This window comes from Lynx rufus, unplaced genomic scaffold, assembly GCF_022079265.1.
Source record: "Lynx rufus isolate CCGP_SWC_20201006 ecotype Redwood Valley unplaced genomic scaffold, mLynRuf1.p SCAF_2, whole genome shotgun sequence".
Taxonomy (NCBI): Eukaryota; Metazoa; Chordata; class Mammalia; order Carnivora; family Felidae; genus Lynx; species Lynx rufus.
Window position 1 is genome coordinate 93,544,910 of NW_025814834.1, and position 20,345 is coordinate 93,565,254.

At 38.1% G+C, this 20,345-nt stretch overlaps 1 protein-coding gene across 1 annotated transcript in view; it reads right to left on the reverse strand.

The window, feature by feature from the left end:
- THSD7B (thrombospondin type 1 domain containing 7B) overlaps window positions 1-20,345 on the reverse strand; it is a 749,444-nt gene that overhangs the window by 651,956 nt on the left and 77,143 nt on the right. The window lies entirely within an intron of this gene.

Genomic DNA, 20,345 nt, shown 5'->3' on the forward strand with positions numbered 1-20,345 from the left:
TTATTTCATTTTGTGCACTCTGGACTATGCTTTTATATCCATTTAGGTGTTTTGCTCAGATTTCAGATTCCAAGGGGAAAGGAGCACATTGGTTTGATTTGCTTTTTATACTGTCTAAAAGTGTCATATTCAAATGGAGGTGCCTACGAAATGTGTGACATTAATGATGGCAGTGATACAAGCACTAGATGATTTGTTCTTGTGTATAGCTCAAACAGTGAAAGCATCCTCTTAGCTGCAAAGGCCTGTTCTGACAACCCATGATTATTCATGATCTACTTCTCCAGTTTATGAATCATTCAGGTAGCTTTGTTTCTCTTCATTTTGCCCACTGTCAGATTGCCTCCAAGTATTTCTTCCAATGCAAAGGCATGAGAAGCAAGATGAAGGAATCTCTTGATTAGACTATCAATGAAGGAAAGAGAAGTAATGACTTAAACAGAGAGCAAAAATTTTAGGACTTAACTTTATTCTTTTTTTTCTGTTTGTCAGATAATCTAAAATTAGAGAAATGACACTTTCAATGGCCCACGGTTGCCCTGGGACCATTGTGTGTGCTAGTATCAGGCTGACTTCCAATTACCAGCAGCTGACCTTTGGAATGACGGAAAGATGAGTTGCCCAGATGTGCTACTGCAGGACAGGCCAGAAGTGCCAAGAAGTTAATACCCACAGGAACAGGGCAGTCTTCAACCAATGTCTTGAGACTTGGTAATGCAATTATCTCCTCACCCCTCAGTTGTGGGTTTCACATTATTTCCCAGAGTCTGCCCTCTGGGTCAAGCTCCAGGCACCCACTGTAATGCTGGTGGAATAGCTCACCTTTTTGGCTGCCTCCCCTTCCTGGCATCACTTCCCCACTCCCTACACATTTTCCCTGCACTTTCCAAGTAAACTCCTTCCTTGTTCAATCCCAGATATGCTGCTGAAAGCACCCTCAGTAATGCATATGTGCATCAGCAACAGCTAGACTGCCAGGAAATAAACCATTAAATTGGGTCCCACGATTGTCTTAGAACCAAAATGATACTTTAAGAGAGAGAAACTCCTTCTGATCAGTTACAGCGTTTAGCCAGCAAAAGTTTTGCCAGAGAATAACTTTTATATAGTATACTCCAGTCATTTAAGTAAGGTCCTAGTAATTTGAGATAAAAGATTATTGCAAAACGAAGTCAGTTTAGTCAAGTTTTTTTTTTTTATCTTGGTTGATCTAACATGTCTTTTTATTGCTATATCAATCAACTAAACGATTTTTTTCCAAGTCTGAAATAAAATTATATATTAGTGTGTTGGGCAAGAGAGACAATGAAGATAAAATTTTAATTTGTTTTCATGAATGTGACTTTATAGCTTATGTGACTGCTGGAGAGGACTCTGTAATGTTCATTATGGTAAAGTGACTAATGAAGAAGGCAGAAGCCAAATAAGAAATCCTGTTTTAGGGCCAGACAAGCTTCTGAAAACTGTAAAAACCAAGCCGTTGTGGTTTGGCATTCCAAGTTTATGGACCTGAGTTCCAAAATACTCTTGACAAATTTAATTTGGCCGGGGGGCAGTGGTGAGGAAATAAGAGAACTTTAAGGAAAGAAGTGAGGCAGAAGAAAAGTTAATGGGATGAAAGAATTGGCTATGAGGACAGAATGCAAACAATAAGGCTAAGTAGAATTAGTAATACTCACTGTCTTGTTAATGAAGAGCAAGTCAAAGGGTTTACAGGCAAACTGATGCCCTCCACTCAGCCTGCCCATCTCTTCCAATTACTCAGTGGTTGGGGATCATCCAGCCACCACTTGGCATTTTGCTACTCTGGAGCCAAAGTGATACAAGTACAGAAGTGAAGGGGGAAGAGGCCCACCTCTCCACTGCAAGCTTAGGCATGTGGAGTGACCTCCAACAACACAAAGGTAACCACAGGACAGACTTCCTTGCAAATATATCATTCAACCAACTCATCTTTCTCAAGATCACGGCTGACCTTCCTATTTTAATTTCCTCCTCTCATTATCATAGAGGTTTATCATTCATGTAACCAAAGCATTTTTTTTTTACTTACCTCCTTAATAGCAGTTATGTTCGAATCATTTTTTGTGTGTTCTGAGTAAATGGTGAGCGATTTGAGATATGGGATCCTACCTAGCTCAATTTTGCATCACCAGAACCTAGCACTGGATCTGGCCCACAATAATTGCTCCCAAAAAATCTCTTGAGTTAAAATCTTAAATTACATACCAGGGACTTTCTGATAACATAAAAAGGATAGCCTCTCTATTGAAGCTCATACTTGTTCAGGCTTTTTAACATATAACCAGTTTTATTTTTTATACTTTTTTTTTGATATGAAACTGTGCCATCAGAGAAGATGTGACAGTTTTGATGTGTTTCCCACATCAGATTCTTCTGATTTAGTTGCTGATTTGTTACAAAAATCACCTCATCTGTTGGGTTATGCATTGTTTCACTTCTGAATATTTTACTTTTAAGGGAATTTTAATTTGTAAAAATGCTCAATGGTCAGAAGAAATGCCATTGGCCAGGCATTGTGGCATGTCCCAGTCGGTATCTCCGTCTCAAACATGGTATTAGAGAAGGAAAAGCAAGCTGCAAATATTTCCCCAGTTCCCCAGTTTAGTGCATTTAATGTAGAAAGCTGTTGCGAACTTGCCCACTGTTACAGCAAATGTTCTATGAAATAAGGCCATTTTCCCCCATGTTTTGCAAAGCACCTCCATCACGAGTAATTAGTGTCAACAACAGTGTTGTTCACCCCACGTTCCAGCACAGCCCATCTGCTGACTGTCCTGTAATGCCCTCAGACAGTCTCAGGTTCATCTGCTCCCCGCCTGGCATTACCCCCCTACAGCTCTGTCCATCTGTTGTCTTCATCACTCTGACCTTTTAAAGTCCTGTCGCTTTGCTGGCTCTCTATCACCCTTGCTCAGGCATCTTGGTCACCTTGGGTTGACACAATGATCTGCTCTGCCAGCTTGTCCTCCTAACTAAGGCCTCTCTGCCCACTGACCAATACATCTGACTCTTACAACAAAGAATATGAAAATGAGTACATTTCATGGGAATACCACCCAGGCTGGACATTAGTGGAAGGAACAATCAGTGAGGAAGGAACCTTGAGCTTGGGTTCTATTCTTGGCTCTGTCATTAACAAGATGAATAAATGCAGTCGAGTCACTGATTTCTCTCCTGACTTCAGTCGCCTCAATTCTAAAGTGACAGGATTTCACTATACTGTCTCTGAAGAGTATTTTTAGTCAATGACTTAAAGCCATCCTCACTAAGGTTACTCAATTCAATGAGAGAAAGAAAGAAAGAAAGAAAGAAAGAAAGAAAGAAAGAAAGAAAGAGGAAAGCAGAAGATGTCACTAACAGGACAGATGCACAAAGAATGAAGAGAGAAAGCATCATGTTAAGAATCAACATGTGTGGGGCACCTGGGTGGCTCAGTCAGTTAAGCATCTAACTTAAGCTCAAGTTATGATTTGGTGTTTCATGAGTTCGAGTCCTGTGTTGGGCTCTGTGCTGACAGCTCAGGGCCTGAAGCCTGCTTCGGATTCTCTGTCTCCCTCTCTCTCTGCCCTTCCCCACTCATGCTCTGTGTCTGTCTGTCTCTCTCTCTCTCTCTCTCTCCCTCAAAAATAAAAAAAAAAAAATTAAAAAAAGAATCAACATGTGTGAAACTACCAGATGGCACTATGACCCTAGTATAAGCTACTCCCAGCTCCTTCCCATGAACACTTAATTCCATTTTACATCCAGTACTTAGAATAATCTGGATTAAATGTAATTCAGACCATATCACTACCCCTTCTCCCCTGCAACTTCCTGTTGCACTTACAATAAATACCAAAAGCCTTACCATGGGTCCTAGCCTCTCTGACCTCTTCTTGGATCACTCTCTCTCTTCCAAAATTATGGCCACACTGGCCTTGTTTTGGTCTTTCAATTGGTCTTTCAACTGTTGCATGTTCTGCTTGGAATGCTTATCTAGCAAACAAATCTTCACATGGCTGGCTCCCTCTGTGACTCTAGCCTCAGCTGAAATGAACTCCTCATGGAGGCTTTCTCCTGATCACCCTATCTATAGTAACCCCACCATCCTGCATCACCAATCATGCCTACTGCAACACCCTGCTTTGATTTCTATCACTGCCTTCTTTCTGAAAATACCTTATTTATTTAGTATTTCTCTTCCCCTACTAGAATGTAAACTTCAGGGGAACAATGGTGTTGTTTTCTTAATCACACCTGTGTCCCTATCATCTAGAACAATGCTCAAAATAACAAATTCTTGTTCAATGGATGAATGAGAGAAGGGAGAGTTACTAGGGTAGTGAAGCTTTCTTTGAGATTCTAAATGACAGGATTGACTTTGCATTGAGCAGGAGTGAAACAGATTTTGAATGGAAAACAGTGTGGCATCCTTGCTCCCAAACTGACCAGAGAGAGTGGAGAAACTTCTACAAAAAGTAGTTTGAAATTACTTAATCCTTTCTCTGGCCAGAGTGTGACCTCCGTGATCTTACTTGGGAAGATTGGCCTCCACTAACATGAGAAAAAATTCCACATGCCCAAAGCTGGAAATCCATGAAAGCCTTCTCAAAGTTATAGACAAGTTTCTTTGGGAAATGCAAATATTCAGAGGTTAAGGACAAAGATCTCCCTCCTGTAGCCACCTCAAGGACAGTCTTCAGTGGAAGCTCCTCACACACTGAACCGGTGTACTAATACATCAGTGGAGGCCAATCTTTCCAAGTAAGATCATCCAAGGTCATACTCTGGCCAGAGAAAGTATTAAACAATCTCAAACTAATTTCTAAAGAAGTTTCTCAACTCACTCTGGCAGATATGGAAGCAAATACAGATTAGGTCTTGTTGTTTCCACTACCCAAGGCCATTTTCTCATATAATAGGTAAAAATCAAAAGACTTACAAAATTCAAACTTCAGTATCTGAGCTCATATTTAGCCTCCCTACCCACATCTGAGGCCAGAGACACAAAAATCCATTCTAAACTTCCTGGATCAACTTGCTTTCCTTAAAATAAAGCCTTTGGCAAATCTGTAGAGAGCTGAAGTACATTAGTGGTTGCCTGTGACTGGAGGTGGCAAAAAAAGGGCACCAAGGATCTCACTAGGGTGGTGAATGTCTTGTAAAACTAGGCTTTTGTGATGGTAGAATAACAAAATAAATTCACCAAAAATTGTTAAATTATATACTTAAAATGGGTGAATTTTATGAAATGTAAATGATATCTCAACAGAGCCTGGTTTTGTTTTGGTGTTTTGTTTTGGTTTGGTTTCATTTTAAATTAAGTCTTCAGACTTAAGCAGCTGGATTACCCTGGCTTTCCATTTCAAGGCGGACAACATCTCTACTCCATATAAAAATGAAGTTTTATCTGTTCTTCTCTCAACTTAATGTATGGATCTACAAAAGTCTTCACTTGATAGTATTGCCAGAGGTTCCTAGAAGAGGTAGTTTCCACTCCAAAAATAATGCGTCATTTCTCCTTCAACCCTTTTTGGCAAATATAAAGCAACCAGGTGTAAAATCTTTAGCACATACCTTACACTTGATCAAATGCAAAAGGACCCAATGACCAGATATAAAAAATGTTCAGAGAATAATCCAAATTAAGTTAAAATGACATGAGTCAGAAGCTGAAGTCAGAAGCCTATGTTGTGTGGTGGAAAGGCTGGACAAAATGATGGGCTTCCAGGCCTTTCCCAGCCTCTCAAGTTGATGTTTTCAGTCTTTACAGCTGCCTCATCCCCATCTTCAGGCAGTGAAAATGCAGACATTATTTCTCACCTTTATCCCATCCTCACATGCCTGACATCCATCTTGTCTATGTCACTCCTATCCCTATTCCTTTTATGGCTCACTTTTGGTTCTGTTTTTGCCCTAATTTTTACATTTTTAAAATGCCCCTTTTACCGAGGTGATAAATAGCCCCAGTGGTTCTCCACCATGGAACTTGCAAAGGTGTAGCATAGAAGTCAGTCACCTGCCGTGGCTAAATGACTTTGCAAAATCAAAAGAAGGACTCTCTTTGTTTGCTCTCTAGCATATATTCTGAATGTCAGATGGGACAGACACAGACATGGAACATACTGAAATGACATTGGCACCACTGGGAATCTAACTGTTCTCAAATGAGAAATGGAAGTGTGGGTAACTACCTTTCTGGATTGCTGGCAGGTAGTAAGATAACACTATGGTGCTGTCACAAAGTAGGTGCTGAATTCAGAGGGCTAAATAACTTATGAACCAACACTTTTACCACCAACATCTCTGAAAACTGGGATAGCACCAAGTTACCCACAATAACTAGTAGACAGATCTTTAGTGTGCCGAAACAGCATTTGTCCTATTTCCAAAATTATAAGCTGTCCTTACAGTCATAGTTTATTAGCAGTGGGAGCTGATAAGGTAACAGAAATAAACTTTCTGGGATGATGCTCACAAAGGTACACTTGCTCCTATTGGCAGGAATAGTTACCTACCCCGTGATTTGTGTTCTCAATTCATGTGCACTTATTTGACTGAAACAATCACGGCAACCCTAGTGTTGTTTGACATTTCCCTAAGAAACTCAAGAGAAGAACTCCCACTCTGTCTACATTTTGAAGCCTATGTTATTTGCTTCTACATACCTGCTCATTTCACATCCTTCATAGCTAGACCCTTCTGTACAATGGGATGGGCAGATAAGAGCCATGGAAATGGAAGAACATGAAGCTCACAGAACTTACTGCCCACTTGGTAATTCCTCACAGACTTTCTTGTAGGTGCTTACAGAATACCTTCTCTTTAAAACAAAAAATCTTACCAGTTCACCTGGGTGGCCCAGCTGGTTAAGGGTCCGACTCTTGATTTCAGCTCACAGTTCATGAGATCGAGCCCTGTGTTGGGTTCTATGCTGACAGCATGGAACCTGCTTGGGATTCTCTCTCTCTCTCTCTTTCTCTCTGCCCCTCCCTCCTCTCTCTCTCTTTCTCTCTCTCTCTCAAAATAAATAAATAAACTTTAAAAAATCTTACCTTCTAGGTTTTCATGTCATATTTTCTTACTGGAGGGCTACTACCTCAAAGGAAGAAATTATGTTTATTGTGTTCCATCTTACAAATCACTTCAGCTTGCATAGTCAGTGCCCAATCAACTTTCATTGACTTAAGGTGTTTGGGTTGTCCAGAAACTTCTCATTGAACATGGCTGTGCTACATACTAAGCACAATCATGAAATCCAGGTTAGCAGACTGCATGTTTCTGAAAGAAGGGACTTAACATATTATATTCAGCCCAGCATATTTATCATGGTATTTCTTCACTCTAACACAACACACTTCTCATTTCTCTTCCATAGCTGTTATACAGATAGTTCACTGTGTTAGATTTGGCTGTTCATGTATCTATCTCCCTAGTTATGTTGTGAGTTCCTTGAGAACAAAATAGAGTCACATACATCCTGGTATCCCCAAAACCTCATGCAGGGCCTCCTCCATGAGCTCTGTCAGATCCAGGCATTGTGATAAGCACCAAACAGCAAATGAATAAGACAAGGTCCTCACTGCCATAGAGCTCACTGGCCAATAATAAAGAGAGTTAGGTAAACCAACTATTACAAGATGGCACACTAAGCACTATAACCTGGACGGCATGGAACTTGAGTGGGCAAAGAGGGCCTCTACTCAGACTGGAGGGGGCAGGCAAGGTTTTCCAGATAAGTGATCATGGAGAGGAAACCAGGTGAGTGAACAAACATAAGGTACTCGCTCCAGACTTATGAACTGAACCAGCATGGAGACATGGCATTGGTGATAATAATAGAGAACCCAAGTCTCTGCAAGCCATAGTGCAGGGTGAGGAAGGGCTCCCTAGAAAAAGGACACCAAGCTACCCTCAAAAGAGAAATGGCTAGATTCGAATTAAGCTAAAAAAGCAGAGTTAATAATGAAGCAAGAAGGAAAACACTCATGCAGATTATTTAAATTATCAGATATCCAAGGTAGAAAATCAGATATCTGAGGGGAAGGTTGATTCTCACAACTATGTATGTACACACCACAGAGTCCAGATCGACATGCAGCCTCTTTCTTCTGACCCAACACTTCACCCTTTTCCCTCTTCTCAGCATCCTGTCCTGGGAGGATAAAACCAGAATCTTCATCTAGCGCTTGACATTACTTTCAAGGTTAAGGTCTCTGAGAGCATCTTCTTGTCCTATGTAGATTTAGCACTGACAACTACATATTCTCTCTTGTTTTCAGACCAACACATTACTTTGGTTTTTGTTTAGAGCACTGGTGTCTTTAAACTATATTACAACTGCTTGGCAATTCTCCCACAGGAGAAAAAAAGAAAACTTTGCCAACTTCCTAGGTCAAGTGTCTAAAAGTCATTTCAAAAGGTATGCTACAGAGAAAGGTATTTAAAAATCACTAATTTGTATTTCTGCAAAGAGATTTTTTGCTGTAACAGAGATAGAAAAAAATCACCTAAGTTTGTTTTTCAGTTTAGCATTAATCTATTGCATATACAAACTCTCACTTTGGGGTTACAGGAAAAAAATTTATACTTTAAACTTTAACATAAAAACTATTTTTGGAGGATCATTCTATGAACTGCACACAAAAAGAGGTCAAACATATACCATACTTCTTTTTTTTTCTAATTAAAGAAGGCATTTTTATCATCTAAATTAAGTATGTATTCCCAATTGGAAGATAATATTTTTTAAAATAACCATATTTAATTGCATTCTCTTATGTCTAATAAGAATATAATTCATTTATCATTCTCCTCTGGTTTTGAGTATACTAAGTTTAAAAGTATACAGCTATCTTTCATGGAAGCAACTAACAAGACAGAGGGGCATATATTAAGCTGACCTAACTGCTCAGCCTAGAAAAGTTGAAGAAACATTTCAAACATATACATGATTGTTTAAAATTATTTTGTTTTTCTCAGTATTTTTAAAATAGTAAATCAATGCTAACCTTTTTAGGTTGGTTATGCACTCATATTCCTATATAGCATTATTTTTCTCTTTTGCCATACCCACCTGCACACCTTCAAACATGTAACAAATAGTGACATTGAGCAATGGAGATAAATTAACCTAAATTATATAGATAAATTACATGATATAAAACACTACTTAAAATTTTAATTATATACTTCATCTGTCTAGCTCATTATGCTTTTGACCTTAATAATATGACAGACTCAAGTTGATCATTTTCCAATCAAGTTAGGCTTTTGGCAATAGTAGCCAATTCCTGAGAAAATTGATTCCCATCCATGCCATGATGCTGAATTATCAAGATGTCTAAACTCAGTTATTTTGATCAACCTAAAAAATCATACATATTGCACAACAATCTGATCAGCAGCTTAGTATTTAACATTTTTAATCTCCAACACCACATAAATTGGCATGCTGTATACTCAGAGATAGCCTGGAAATACAGTCTTTTAAACTTCAGAGTATAGGTTCCATTTATTAACCAATTACCCCTCAGCCCAAGTCCACAGCTTTGATACTCTGCTTTGTAATCCTGGGCCTGGAATTTGCAAGCTACATACATTTCTCAGCTTCCCTTGACAGCAGCCTTCTGGTTAGCTTCTGCTGCTGGGAGGCACTGGTGGGAGAGGAAGGAGACAGGAAGGAGAAAAGAGGCTGGAGAAGGCCCTCTCTCCAACTCCTATCACTACCCCTCCAGTAATATTAAATAGCTCTAACATCCCTTCCCTGCGGCGTCTGAGCATCAGTCCCAAGGCACACCTGCAGGACCAAGACGGGCCTTGCAAAACTCTCCCAGAGGCCCTAGTCTCCTAATGGAACCTCTCAGTCACCACTCCTGGCCCCATGGTGGCCACTTTCCAAGTTTCTAGGTTCTCATAGCACCACCTCATCCCTTCGTTATTCCAGCCAGAGGACTGACAGCCACTTTCTACAGTTACCAATTTCTGGGTCACTTCTTTGACCACTTGATACTCTCTGTTTCTCAATAGCGAATTAAATCCATTCTGTTTTAAATGCCTACATTATTTTCTACTTCTTGAATGAAGCCTGATTAACATACTATATAATGTATTTTTTAATTGAAGTATGATGAACATATAGTATTATATTAATTTCAGGCATACAATATGATGATTCAACAATTCTTTACATTTTCAGTGCTCATCAAGACAAGTGTCCTCTTAATCCCATTTATCTATTTCACTCATTTCCTCCACCCACCTCCCCTCTGGTAACCACCAATTTTCTCTTTAAATTAAGAGTCTGTCTTTCTGAATTTTTTGTTTGTTAATTTGTTTTGTTTCTTAAATTCCACATATGAGGGAAATTATATGATATTTGTCTCTCTCCGACTGACTTATTTCACTTAGCATTACACACTCTAGGTGTAATGTTGTTGTTATAAATAGCAAAATCTCATTCTTTTTATGGCTGAGTAATATTACACTGTGTATGTATACCATGTCTTCTTATCTATTCATCTCTTGGTGAACACTTGGGTTGCTTTCATATCTTGGCTATTATAAACAATACTGCTATAAACATAAGGGTGTATGTATCTGTTTGGATTAGTGTTTTGTTTGCTTTGGGTAAATACCCAGTAGTGAAATTACTAGATCAAATGATAATTCTATTTTTAATTTTTTGAGGAACCTCCATATGGTTTTCCACTGTGGCAGCACCAGTTTGCATTCCCATCAAGCATGCACCATGAGAGCTCCTTTTTCCACACATCCTTGCCAACACTTAGTGTTTCCTGTTGGCTGTTCATTTCCTTTAGTCACTCTGACAAGTATAAAGTGATATCTCATTGTGGTTTTATTTGCATTTCACTCATGAGTGATGTTGAGCATCTTTTCCTGTGTCTATTGGCCATGTGATATCTTCTTTGGAAAAATGTTTATCTAAATAGACATTTGCCCATTTCTAATCATATTCTTTGTTTGTTTGGTGTTAAGTTGAAGGTGTTCTTTATATATTTTGGATATGAACCCCTTATCAGATATATCATTTATAAATATCTTTTCCCATTACATAGGTTGCCTTTTTGTTTTCTTCATGGTTTTCATAGTTGTGCAAAAGCTTTTCATTTTGGTGTTGTCCCAATGGTTTAATTTTGCTTTTTGTTTCCCTTGCCTGAGGAGACATGTCTAGAAAAACATTTCTAAGGCTGATGTCAACGAAATTACTGCCTACGTTTCCTTCTAGGAGTTTATGGTTTGGGGTCACGTATTTAAGTCTTCAATCCATTTTGAGTTTATTTTTGTGTATGGGGTTAGAAAATGGTCCAAGTTCTGTTTCAAAATCATATTAGCCATAAGACCTGGATAAATGTGAAATATATATATATATAACCTCTAATCCCCTGTTCACTCGTATGTGAATTCAATATAGTAGTAATATCTATTAAGACATTATAATTATTTGTTTTGGTAAGATTAAAAGAAATGATGGAGACCAATCCTTCAACATAGTTTCTGCTATGAGATAACCACTCAACAGATGTTTACTTGTTATTATCATTACTACTATTAACTAAATGCAACATTCCATCCACGTTGCTGGGTGATTGTGCATACTTTCAAAACATACTTACAATGACAATACAATCAATCTAATAAAACAGAACTCTAAAACTATGATATTCTACAGAAACCCTGTACAAAAGCATCACTGAAAGAGAATGGTCTAGATTATAAAGATACCAACTATAAAATCTCAATTTAAAATGAACTTCAGCAGTGCCCGGCTGGCTCAGTCAGTTCAGCATCTGACTCTAGATTTCAGCTCAGGTCATGATTCCAGAGTCATGGGATTGAGCCCCACATCAGGCTCCAAATTGAGTGTGGATCCTGCTTAAGATTCTCTCTGTCTCTCCCTCTGCGCTTCTCCCCAACTTGTGCTCATTCTCTCAAATAAATTTTTTAAAAATCAAAAAAAATTTAGGGGTGCCTGGTTGGTTCAGTCAGTTAAGTGTCTGATACTTGATTTCAGCTCAGGTCATAATTTCAGGGAGAATCAGATTCTCTCTCTCTCTGCTCCTCCCCTTTCTCTCTCTCTCTCTTTCTCTTAAAATAAATAAATAAATAAATAAATAAATAAATAAATAAATATTTTTTTTTAATTAAAAAAAATGGGGTGCCTGGGTGGCTCAGTCAGTTAAGCGTCCAACTTTTGGCTCAGGTCATGATCTTGTGGTTTGTGAATTTGAGCCCTGTATCAGGCTCTGTGTTGACAGCATGGAGCCTACTTGGGATTCTCTGTCTCCCTCCCTCTCTGTCTCTCCCCTGCTTGAGATTTCTCTCTCTCTCTCTCTCTCTCTCTCTCTTTCAAAAATAAACATTTTTAATATAAAATTTGTTGTCCAATTTGTTTCCATACAACACCCAGTGCTCATCCCAACAGGTGCCCTCCTTAATGCCCATCACCCACTTTCCCCTCCCTCCCACCCCACATCCCTTCAGTTTATTTTCAGTTTTTAAGAGTCTCTTATGGTTTGCTTCCTTCCCTCTCTGTAACTTTTCTTTTCCCTTCCCCTTCCCCATGGTCTTCTGTTAAGTTTCTCAATCCATTTCTCAATCCTATATTCTATATAGGATTTCTATACAGAAATATATATATATATATATATATATATATATATATATATCCTAAATCCTATATAGGATTTCTCAATCCTATATTATAGGCATAACTATACAATGCAAGGAGCAAATAAGTGTCAATAGCAGGATGAAAATAAATGTCATAAGTTCAGATGAATATTCATTAAATTCATATAAAACATAATGAGAAAAACCATAATCTGAATCATCATTACTTAATCACAGCCATTTAGTCTAACTCTCATTAAATTATAAAATCCTTTTGAAATATGTGGTTATACAAAGCATTACCTCATGATATTTTAAAATATTGCTTTCCTAAGCAACACAAATCATTAAGGAATAAAATATTTGCTTTCATCAAAACTCTACATACTAACATGTACTCTCTAGAATGCCAGAGTTCAAAAATATTACACTAAATATTAAAACTCAAGGGTTTTACTTTAGTAAACTGAATTATGCAAAACCGTGAATGCAAAAACGTACTAACAAAGGAGCAATTTGAAACAGATGCATAATTACAATAGCTTGCTACAGATGGCATAGCAGTACAATGTATTTGTCAAGTTTGGTTTTGATCAAAAAAAGTAAATTGGAAACACTTTACTGTTACTGTCATAGAATGAATATGTTGAAGACTTGGAAATCCATTTTCACAAATAATTTTAGAAAATAATGAATTTTGCTTTTTCTGTCATGACAAATATTGATTTTAAAAAAACAGTCCATTATAAGGAAAAAAGTGCAGTGCAGAATAAATAAAAACAAAGATATTTAGTCTTTAAATTCAATTTATTTGCCAAAATAGGCTGTAAAAGTAGAAACAAAGTCTTCACATTGGAAAGCAACAGCCATTCAAGAATGTGAAAGAACCCAAATGTGAGGGGTGTAAAAATAGACAGGAGAATAATGCCAGTTAAGGAAGCACATAATTCAGAATGGCCAATACAGACAAGACATCCTCTGCCCCTTCAAAAGAATGACAAGACTGGTTACAATATAAACGAAGGACAGAAGAAAGAAATGATATCCCCCAACTGCAACCTTTGCACTCTAATCCTAAAATTTCTTGCCTTGAGGCAAGGGGAAGGGAGGATGAGTGACAGGGAAGGCAAGCCTGGAGATTAGAGAAGAAGTGAAGAGGAAAGTAATGGGTGTAAGTAATTGCAGAATTATAATATCAAATCAATACGCACCATAGACATCATAAATGTTTTTAAATCATGATTGTTTTGAGTGGAAAAACAATTTCCCTAAATACAGTGATTCTCAAACTTGTATACTCACTATATCACTGGAAGTTTTCAAAGTAAACCCTTGTCTGTGTAGCTGCCCCAACCTCCAAAAACATTTGAATACAGTTGGTCTGGGGTGCAGCCCAAGTACTGAGCTATTGTAAAACCCTGCAAGTGACTCCTATGTGCTCCAACATTTGAGAACCACCATTTGAATCTTTAGTGCTTTCTTCCTAATAATTACTTGCTTCAAACCATATTTATTTTATGCTTGTAAGTATGTCCAAAGTATTTTAAACAAAACAAGGCTCACCCTTCATGTTTGTATTAGCAAAAGATTTCAACAATCTAAATACATTTCAAATAGGGGACGGGTTAAATGTTATGGAAAACTGTGTAGTAGAATGTTATATTGTTACTTAAAATTGTGGTATTAGGTTTAATACTTACTGTTTTGTTTTTAAGTGGCATTTTATCAAATATACGCATGTTGTTTAAAATATCAGATAACACTGAAAAGCATGATGAAGTATTAAAAAACAAACCTTTTTCCCCCCCTTCCTGTTTGTTCTCCAGAGTAACTGCTTTGAAAGTGTTTTTCTTTCTGCTGATATTAACCACTGGATCTCAAAATAATAACTTACACTTCTATATCTTAATTCATCAGTGTTGGACATTATGTACAAACTTCCAAGGAAGATAGGGACATAATTCTCACTACTCCTGAACATCTCCTATTTCAAGTTCAGCAGATAATGTTGGTTTTCTATCCAACATTTACACTTTGGTCCAAGACTCTAAACCTCATGGTGGTCCATTCTCCTTGACAGTGATTTGGTTTCAGGTGTGGGCATGTAACTAATCCTGCTCACAGAGACACAGTGGAAAGTCTTCTCAGCAATTACTGGGGAAGGCTTCCTAGATCCTAGGAAAGAGACTTCAGCAGAAATTATCCTTTTTCTGTTTCTGGGCTTTCTCATAACTTTCTCATTAATGTAATGCTTGGAACTTCTGCAGCCATTTAATTATCTATCTGAGGATAAAGATAAAACAGGAGGGGAGAAGTAAACATTCAATGAGACGTGGAGCCCAAACCCTACCAACACAGTGGCAGTTTCCTATCTCAGACTTCTTTTTATGTGATACATTAAATTTTGGTGAAGCCAAAATGAGGTAGCATTCCCTATTACTGCTCAAATATACCTCAATATTCCTCGGTTGTTCTCTCTATCATGCAATATAATTTTATTATATATTTTTTGGTTAAACCAATAATTCAATGTTTGTGTTTTGTATCTGTATAAGTTCTGGCCAGTGATAAACAATAATTACATTTGCTTTCCTATGCAATATTTAATATTCTTAGAACTTAAAATATGCCTCATTTTTCATTTGCTTAGTTTGCTTTATGCCTATACATTTTATTCCTACACAATACGCAAGACTTTTGAGGCAATTTTCAACATGGTAGAACATATCTAGGGTGACCATATAACTTAATATCCTTCATTTCTGAAAGTGAAAGTATGTGTTATCAATGACTACAACAGGTATAAATCAGGATTGTACTGAGAAAACCAAAACATGCAGTTTTCACAAATACACCTAATAATCTATCAATGCATTTTTTAACCGAAGGTCTTTTTAATTAAGGTTTCTATGGGTCTTTATTCCTCCAGCTATAAACTAGACCAGTTGTGTTTAGTTTGTTTGTTTTTAGGTGAGTAAGCCATAGTTCTGTAACTTTGCATTCCAAACTTTCTGGACAGTCTTCTTACACTTACTTTTCTTCTTTTAGATACTCTATGTCTAGCTCTCATGTTTTCTCTTTATTTACGTAGAAAATATATTCCAGTAGTTTCTGCTTTCTTGGTTTATTCCACTGTTCTGTTGAAATACATGATCAAGTAGCTTCTTTAAAAAAGTTGATTTTGGGACGAGGGGCCAACATGGCAGAAAAGTGGGATCCGATGTTCCCTTGTTTTTCAAACACAGCAGTGTTGAGGCCAAAGGACTTTGAACTCCAAGATTCCCAGCAGCAAAATGACAGGGACACTTCCAGGGACCCACCAGGACAACCTTATGGGCCATGGGTGCATGATTATGAACTGGGAGAGATAAAATGAACAAAGGGGAGGAATCCCCATCTGTGGAGAGACAAAGGGAAGAGAAAGAGAGGCTGGGGAAGCATAGGGTTGTATCTGGACAAGAGAAAAACCATGCACTGGGACAGAGAAAAATCCAAACTCTAACAGTGGGGCTTTCTCCCAACTGGGACCGGCTGCCCAGATCGCGTACCTGGGGAGGACGGGAGCCAGCCTCAGTCTCAGTAACTAGTTCAGATGCACAGTCTGCAGTTGGAGAAAGCAATCCCATCCCTGGAGTGCTGTGGGAAGAAGATATATATCCACTCAAAGGAGTGGCATGTCCTGAAACCGGGGCGGACAGAGTGGGAACCTTAAAGACATCGGGGTTTAAGTCCCAGCCAAGCCCAAGGGAAGCATGGGAGTCAGTGGAGTGGGACAAACCATGCACAACACTGTGAGGTGGCAGGGAGGCTTTTCCCCGGAACCAGGATGCATGGAGCAATAATCTTTAAGACACCAGGGTTTAAATCCCAGCCAAACACCAATGGAGGCATGGGAGTCTGAGGAGCAGGATTAACCGCCTCGTTTGCACCCACATCACAGCAAGGATGGCTCAAACAGAGTGGTTTGGGACACCTCGTCCTTGGAGGAGAGACAGGGGTGTCACTATTTTTCTCCATATCACCACCAACATGAGGCTTCATGGGAACAGGCAGTGGGCCCACATTGGAGGCGGACCTGCCCACACTAAACCACACCCCTCCATACTTGGTAACTGCATATCTGCTGGAGTGGGATAGACGCTGAGGAACCATACAGCCCCTCCTAAAAACCTGTGCTGCTGCATTTCTTGCTTTAATTCTTGGATGATTCTTATTACATAGATATATTCTTCCTTCCTTTTCTCCTTCTTATCTCTTCCCTCTTCTAGTCTGGTTACTCTGGTTGTTGGTTTGTTTAAGCAGACATATTTAATCCATTCTCTTGATACACGTTCCACACCTCCTTCTTTATTTTCCTTTCTTTCTCTCTGGATTAAGCCATATAGTTTCTCTGTCTGGTCAATTTTTATTCTTTTCTTTTTCCCTACACCTGTCATTTTTCTCTTTGTATAGGATAAGGCCTCTTCCATCAACACTGCCTCCACCCTGTTGTTTATTTGTAGCTGGTATCTCCGGTTTTTTGTTTTTGTTCTTTTGTTTGCTTTTTTGTATGTTTTTTGTTGTTGTTGTTTTCTGTTTGTTTGCTTTTTTGTTTGTTTTCCTTCCCAGGGCTACTTCAATGAAGAAATCAAAGCACAACTGGTGGAGGGTACAAAACATCACCACAGTAGGCAGATAAACTAACCAAAGTCACAACAGAGAGCAAGTAACACTCTCAAAAAGTCACTTCTGAAGTGCCAGGCCCTGGACAGTGTATGACCCCTCTTTAATACAGTAGTGCTCGCAGGTGCAGGGCACATAACAAGCTTAAAAGAAATTCCAGGTATAAATGACAGCTAAAGAATTGATCAAAACAGATATAAACAATATAACTGAACAAGAATTTAGAATAACAGTCATAAGATTAATCACTGGGCTTGAAAAAAGCGTAGAAGACAGCAGAGAATCTATTGCTGCAGAGATCAAGGAAATAAAAAAAATAGTCGTGATGAATTAACAAATGTTGTAAATGAGGTGCAAAATGAACCAGAGGTAGTGACAGTGAGGATCGAAGAGGCAGATGGGAGATTAAGTGAAACAGAAGAAATTTATGGAAAAAGATGAAGCTGAGAAAAAGAGAGATAAAAAAAATTCGGGACCACAAGGGGAGAATTAGAGAACTAAGTGATTCAATGAAATGGAACAATATCCATATCATAGCAGTTCCAGAAGAAGAGAGAAAGAGGCTGAAGGTGTACTGGAACAAATAATAGCTGAGAACTTCCCCAATCTGGGGAAGGAAACAGACATTGAAATCCAGGAGGCACAGAGAACCTCCTTCAGATGTAACTTGAATCAATCTTCTGCATGACATATCATAGTGAAATTGGCAAAATACAAAGACAGAATTATGAAAGCAGCTAGAAATAAACGGGCCTTAACCTACAAGGGTAGATACATAAGGGTAGTAGCAGATGCATCTACTGAAATTTGGCAGGCCTGAAAGGAGTAGCAGTAAATTTTCAATGGGCTAAATAGGAAAAATACGCAGCCAGAATCCTTTACCCAGTAAGCCTGTCATTCAGAATAGAAAAAGAGATAAAGGTTTTCCCAGACCAACAAAAACTGAACTACAAGTTCAACTAAACCAACCCTACAAGAGATTCTAAGGGGGATTCTGTGAGTGGAATATTGGAAGGACTACAAAGGACCAGAGACATCAGTACAAGCATGAAAACTACAGATAACACAATGACTCTAAATCCATATCTTTCAATAATAACACTGAATGCAAATGGACTAAATACTCCAATAAAAAGACATAGGGTATCAGAATGGATTTAAAAAAAAAAAAAAAAAAGACCCATCTGTTACATGCTTTCTAGAAGAGACTCATTTTAGACCTGAGGACACCCTCAGATTGAAAGTAAGGGGATGGAGAACTGTCTACCATGCTACTAGAACTCAAAAGAAAGCTGGAGTAGCCATAGTTATATCAGACAAACTAGATTTTAAACTAAAGGTTATAACAAGAGATGAAGATGGACATTATATCATAATTATGGGCTCTATCCATCAAGAAGAGCTAATAATTATAAGTGTTTATGCACCAAATTTGATAGCACCCAAATACATAAAACAATTAATCACAAACATAAGCAATCTTATTTGTAAGAATGTGATAATTGCAGGGGACTTTAATACTCCACTTACAATGGACAGATCATCCAGACAGAAAATCAATAAAGAAACAATGGCCCTGAATGATACACTGAACCAGATGGACTTGACAGATATATTTAGAATTTTTCATCCTAAAGCAGCCAAATATACATTCTTCTCGAATGCACATGGAACATTCTCCAAGATAGATTGCATACTGGGTCACAAAACAGCCCTCAATAAACATAAAAGAATTCAGATCATACCATGCACACTTTCAGATGACAATGCTATGAAACTTGAAATCGACCACAGGAAAAAGTTTGGAAACCTCCAAATGCATAGAGGTTAAAGAACACCCTACTAAAGAATGAATGGGTCAACCAGACAATTAAAGAAGAAATTAAAAAAATATGTGGAAACAAATTAAAATGAAAACACAACAGTCCAAACCCTTTGGGATGAAGCAAAGGCAGTCCTGAGAGGAAAATACATTGCAATCCAGGCCTATCTCAAGAAACAAGAAAAATCCCAAATACAAAATTTAACAGCACACCTAAAGGAACTAGAAGCAGAACAACAAAGAAACCTCAAGGCCAGCAGAAGAAGAGAAATAATGAAGATCAGAGCAGAAATAAACAATAGAGAGTCCAAGCAAAAAACAAAAAACAGTAGAACAGATCAATGAAACTAAGAGCTGGGTTTTTTAACAAAATGGACAAATTCCTAGACACCCACACACTACCAAAACTCAAATGGGAAAAAAATAGAAAATTTGAACAGACCCATAACAAGTGAAGAAATTGAATCAGTTCAAAAATCTCCCAAAAAATAAGGGTCTTGGGCCAGATTGCTTCCCTGGGGAATTCTACCAGATATTTAAAGCAGAGTTAATACCTATCCTTCTCAAGATGTTCCAAAAATAGGAGCAGAAGGAAAACTTTCAGACTCATTCTATGAAGCCAGCATTACCTTGATTCCCAAACCAGACAGAGACCCCATGAAAAAGGAGAATTACAGGCCAATATCCCTGATTAACATGGATGCAAAAATTCTTTACAAGATACTAGCAAATCGAATTCAACAGCATATAAAAAGAATTATTCACCATGGTCAAGTGAGATTCATTCCTGGGCTACAGGGCTGCTTCAATATTCGCATATCAATCGATGTGATACATCACATTAATAAAAAAAAGGATAAGAACCATATGATCTTGTCAATAGATGCATAAAAAGCATTTGACAAATTATAGCATCCTTTCTTAATAAAAACCCTCAAAAAGTTGGGATAGAAGGAACATAGTTAAACATCATAAGAGCCATTTATGAAAAGCCCACAGCTAATATCATCCTCAATGGGGAAAAACTGAGAGCTTTTCCCTGAGATCAGTAACACGACAGGGATGTTAACTGTCACCACTGTTGTTTAACATAGTGTTGGAAGTACTGGCATCAGCAATCAGACAACAAAATGAAATAAAAGGCATCAAAATTGGCAAAGAAGTTAAACTTTCACTTTTTGCAGTCAACATGATACTCTACATGGAAAACCGTACAGACTCTACC